Here is a 5,753-nt window from a genome sequence, read left to right on the forward strand (position 1 = left end):
TCTTATCATGTCACTTCCCTTTTTATAACCCTCAAGGGCTTCTTATTATGATAAAGTATAAACTTTGTTACTTGTCCTCAAGGGCCTGTATAATCTCAATCCTTTGCATCAGTCACTGTTAGCCTGTAGGTCTGGTCTCATGTGGGCTCATGGACAAATTAAATATGCAGTGCAGAAAAGGCCATGACAATGAGATTGCAATTGCAAAGCATCTGTGTCAAGGCATCTGTATCAAGAGAGATCTAATCTCAAGGATAGGATGGTAAAAAATATTTAGAAACTGAGAAAAGCTTGAATAAGCATTGCTAGGATATATATTCTAATCTTAGGTGATCAATACATTTTTTAATTTTTGTTTTGGAAGCTGGTCAGCATAGGGATCTTAATCCTTGATCTTGGTGTTATAAGCACTGTGCTCTAACTGAGTGAGCTAATTGGGCAGCCCTGATCAGTACATTTTTACCATAGTCCTTACCTGTAACTGAGGGGCTGGGGGCAGAAAGCAGGAATGACCCCACTGGGTAGAAGGCAGGTATATGCTGAAAACACCACTTTCATGCAGGCAATTCACCATAGCCGCTGCTGCCACAAGGGTGGCTTGCCAACATACTAGCAGCCACGGCCACCATGCAGGTGGCCTGCCACCCATTTGACTGCATTGACACAAGGAGAGTCACCAGGGGATATCAGAAAAAGAAGAAGTCTCTCTCTTTAAAGCCTGCCCTGGAGTAATAGAAGAAGCAACTGATCTAGCAGATGACTAGACATCAATGAAGAAATACTAGAAATGCAGAAAAAAAATCATGACACCACCAAAGGAATATGGTTATTCTTAAGTGCCAGACCCCTTGTAGCAGGAAACCCTTGAAATGACTGAACAGGAATTCTGAGCAACAATCTTAAGGAAACTTACTAAGATACGACACAATTCAGTTAGACAACATAATGAAATAAGAAAAAATATGCAGGATATGAAGGACATTTACAAAGAGATCAATACTTTAAAAAAAGTGCAGCATAACTCAGGTTATAAGAGAATGAAATTTATTGCTTTCAGTTTCAGAGGCTGGGAAATCCACAGTGCAGGGGAGACATCTGGCAAAGGTCTTGGTGATAGTGCCAGTGACCGAGGGGTCTCATGTGGCAGAAAATGGTGGAGCAGAGAGAGACTAACCTCTCATTTGGTCTTCTTTCAAAGCCCTCAGAATCATGCCCCTGACCACCATTATTATTCCATTCACTACAGCATGGTCCTACAATCTAATCACCTCTTCAAGGCTCCACCTTTCAGTTACCATATTAGGATTGCCCCCCTCTTAATACTGTCACAGTGGGGATCAAGTTTTGGAGAGACACTCAATTCAAGGCAACACCTTTCCTCATTGGGGGAGAAGACTGGTAGGAGATAGTGGACAGATCCAAGCCAAGGAGGAGGCTGGGTCCAGGGCAGGATGCCAGCCTTTAGACATCTGAGTTTACATGCAAGGAAACTGAAGTCTGAATCAGGAGGAAACTCTGCTCATTGAAAAAGCAAATTGGAAGGGGCCCATCCATGTATATAAACTATAAAATGCGAGGATTATTCCAGATCACAGGGACTATTGGATTGCAGCACATATTTCTCCTGCTTTGCTCATAGGAGCAAAGTTTCCTCCTGGGAAAACATGGGAAAGCTAGGGCATGACTTATAAGACAGGATGTAATTAAATTTACAAGTAATAATACAGATAATATATCTCATTGTAAAAGAAGGAATCAGCAAGTGTAGATTGCTGAGACTACCTTATATGGTTGATAGCTTTATTGAGAAAGCTGGATAGGAGTCTTGAGAAACGGATAAGATCTATGTAATATAATAAATGTAATAAAATATAATGCCATTGCCTTGGGTTGAATGTACCCCCCAAAACTTAATCCCCACTGTAACTGTTGCGGGTGGGAAATCCTATTATGGTAATTGAAAGGTGGGGCCTTGAAGAGGTGATTAGATTGCAGGACCATGCCATACGAAATGAATTAAAAATGGTGGTCATGGGCATGGTTCTGAGGGCTTTGATAAGAGAGCGAATAAGGAGGTGAGTCTCTCTCTCCTCTGTCTGCTACTCCTTTTTCCCAACGTGATACCCTGCCACCACTGAAGTTACCACCAAAGAAAGCCTTCACCAGATGTGTTCTCTGGACTTTGGATTTGCTAGCCTCTGAAACAGTAAATTTCGTTTTCTTATAAATCACCCAGTTCTGTGTATTTTGTCATAAGCAACAGAAATGGGCTAACATAGCAATATGTAATATATATTGTATCTAAACATATGCTTGTTATGTGCAAGGCACGAAAGAAGCATAATCTTTCTTAATCCTCATAATGGCATTTATTTTACCAATGAAGAAACTGAGGGCCAAAGAGATTAAGTGATTTGGTAGGGATCAAAAACCTCCTGAGCAGAGAGACAGGATTCAGACTAATATTAGAGTGGAAACAGAACTAGCTTTGTTTAATGTAGCAAATTGCTCTTTTTCATGAATTGGATGCAATCCCACAGGAGGAGAAGAGAGTGAAAGAAAAAAGAAATGGAGTTCTCAACCTCTTTCTGTTTATAAGGAATGACTTTTGAGTGGCATAGTAGGGGCTGGGGCATAACCTATTTGGATGCCCATTCTCTTAATCCCTCCTGGGAATTTGGAGGATATCCAGAGTGATTTATTAAAGGGTTGCATATTAACTCATTAGGAAATAGCATGTGAAAAATAGGCTTTCCCTAGTACTTTGAAGATCAGAAATGAAGAAAAATCTGTCACTCAAAATTAAATACTATTTTCTTCTTTTGTACATTAACTGCTTTTTCAACATCAATGTTAGTATGATTAGTCTACACGTTATAAGGCAATTAATCTGATTAAAAATCCTTGGTATATTATATAAGTTAATCATAGGAATCATTTAGTTTAGGGAACAGTAAGATTTATTTCTAATTTAAGCACAGACATTTCTGTATTTTCCAAAATTCAGCAACCTTCTTGGTACTCTGCAATATTATTGGATTCTTGAAAATTATATTCATCCGTCTGGTAAAAATGAAAATATTTCGGAATAGAACAGAATATTTAAGGAATATCTGAAAGTAGAGGCAAGGACTGAAAAATTTATTGTAGGCTGATGTTTTTCTTCTCATCCCCACATCTACTTCTGGGAAGATTGTACTTGCGAATGATTTTTAAAAGTTTCAGTTGGATGCCTGGAAATACACAGCTTACTTTAAATGCCTTAAATAAAATTCTTAGAGATTCAGCATTATTGCTAAGACAACCTATAATTTTTGTGCTCCCAGAGGTTCTGAACATAAAAGTAAGTTTTTTGGATGCTTGTTTTTCACAAGAAGAAATTTAGTAAGTGGTTTGTGCTAAAAATAAAATTTAAGATGATTCAAAATACTGGGAATCACAGAGCAATAGAAGCCTAACGATGTGGGAGGGATATATGATTTCCTTGATTAATCTTTCTGCAAAATGTAAATAGGTTCAGATTTTTTTTTTTCTGATTTAAAATTCAACACATAATCATTGTAAAAAAATGTAGATTACACTTAAAAACTAAAGATAAAAGTAATCCACTCACCAGATACCACTGCTGCTAAGATTTTGGTATATGTGTGACTGGTATGCACATTTTCCCCTCTCTCTTTCCTTTTCTCTTTCTTCTTTCCTGGGACACAGGTCTGAGGTCATGAGGTCATGAGGTGCAGCAGGCATCTCGATCCTGAGATGACAAGCGTAAGGACAAAAGCCATAGTAACAGTGGTTGAGTGGAAAGAGAAACAACCTGGGTCTTGGGGGATGTTATTGAGCCATTATCAGTCCTGAACTTCTTATCCCTAGAATTCTTGTTGAAAAGCCATCTAAACACTATTTAAGCAACTGTTAGTTGAGGTTTCTGCTACTTGCAGATGAAGGCATCCTTAACTCTCTTGTTCAGTTCAAACTGCTATAACAAATTACATAGATTGCATGACTTAAACAACAAACATTTATTTTTCACAGTTGCAGAAGCTGGGAAACCCAACATCCAGGTGCAGCAGAAATGGGGCCTGCTGAGAGCCCTCCTCCTGGCATGCATATGGCTGCCTTCTTGCTGTATCCTCACATGGCAGAGGGCAGAGAGAGAGGAAGCAAGCCCTCTGGTGTCTCTTCTTATAAAGTCCCTAATCCCATCATGAGACCTCCACCCTCCTGACCTAATTACCTCCCAAAGGCTCCATCTCCAAATACTAGCACATTGGGGATTGGGATTTGAACATATGAAATTTTTGGAGGGGGGACCCAAATATTCAGTTTATTGAACTGATGGCAAATCTCATGTTAGTATTTTCCAAAAGATTAGCTAATTGTTCCCAGACTATTTATTTATTGACACTGATACTTTTTCCCTCCTCTCTCTCTCACCTCTTAGTTTGGTTGACTTTGATTTTTATTTGTTCTTTTTTTTTTCTTCCAAATTACTGTTTTTGCTTTATACAGCCTTTCTTCCAAAAATTACAACTATACAGTCAGTTTTGTAACCACAATTACTACATCCTTTGCTTTTCATTCTATGTAGAATGGGTTTGATAAGCACCACTTGTCCTGCTCTGTGACTTAACCATTTATGTTGTTATTTTGGATGATATTTTTGGGAGGAGAAGATTGGCATTATTTTTTAAAGTAGAATTTTCAGGAAGGATATATAAATGACATTTTGCCCCAATTTGATTTGGTCTCTTTCTCTTGCTGTGCTTATTGCCATGACGTTGGGTAAAATCCCGTCTTGGATCTGCCAAACTTCTAGGACACTATTCTTAGCACGGATTCACTAGGTCTAGCCCTTTCCTGTGTGTAGGACTTAGGAACTCTACCTATTTTGATCTAAAACTCAGCACTTAATGTGTATGTTTCTGATAATGGCTTTGTTCTCCCAGGAATCAAGCTTCAAAATTTTGGACTTCTAATTTTCTTTTTCTCCTACATCTAATCCTTTTGAATCCCCCAAATTTATCTCTGTAATATTTCTTACAGACAAACCATCACTTCTTTTTCCACTGCCATGATCCTATTTCTGACCTTCCTTATTAGTCATCTCTATTATATTCCTAATTAGTTGCTTCTCTTGATCTTAACCATGACTGTTGTGTTAATTTTCCTGAGGCTCATGTCCTGCTTGTTCACAAGCCTTGTGCTGGATATTTCCCCCTCTCCCCTGTAGATCAGTAGAAATCCCTCTCTGTACCTTTCTCTACCCTGCTCTGTGCCTTGGGAGGACCTGGACGAATTGCCTCCTTCCTTGGTTTCCTTCTGGCTTCCAGTCAGGTTCAGCCAGTGCGAGCTCAAGCAGGACACTGGAAAGAGCAAGTGAAGAGTTAGGTGGCGTGTTTACTTCTTGGCTCTCTCCTTAGTTGGCCGTTTGTTGGCTGTGCTCCTCTGCAGAAAGCCTTACCCCATGTTAGGGGCCACTTCAGGACTACTGGTGGTAACCCTTCCTGCTGTTGGTGGCGGGATATTATTTACCATTCGTCGTTGGTNCTTCTGGCTTCCAGTCAGGTTCAGCCAGTGCGAGCTCAAGCAGGACACTGGAAAGAGCAAGTGAAGAGTTAGGTGGCGTGTTTACTTCTTGGCTCTCTCCTTAGTTGGCCGTTTGTTGGCTGTGCTCCTCTGCAGAAAGCCTTACCCCATGTTAGGGGCCACTTCAGGACTACTGGTGGTAACCCTTCCTGCTGTTGGTGGCG

This window comes from Galeopterus variegatus, unplaced genomic scaffold (assembly GCF_000696425.1).
Source record: "Galeopterus variegatus unplaced genomic scaffold, G_variegatus-3.0.2 Scaffold11049, whole genome shotgun sequence".
In the NCBI taxonomy this organism is placed as follows: domain Eukaryota; kingdom Metazoa; phylum Chordata; class Mammalia; order Dermoptera; family Cynocephalidae; genus Galeopterus; species Galeopterus variegatus.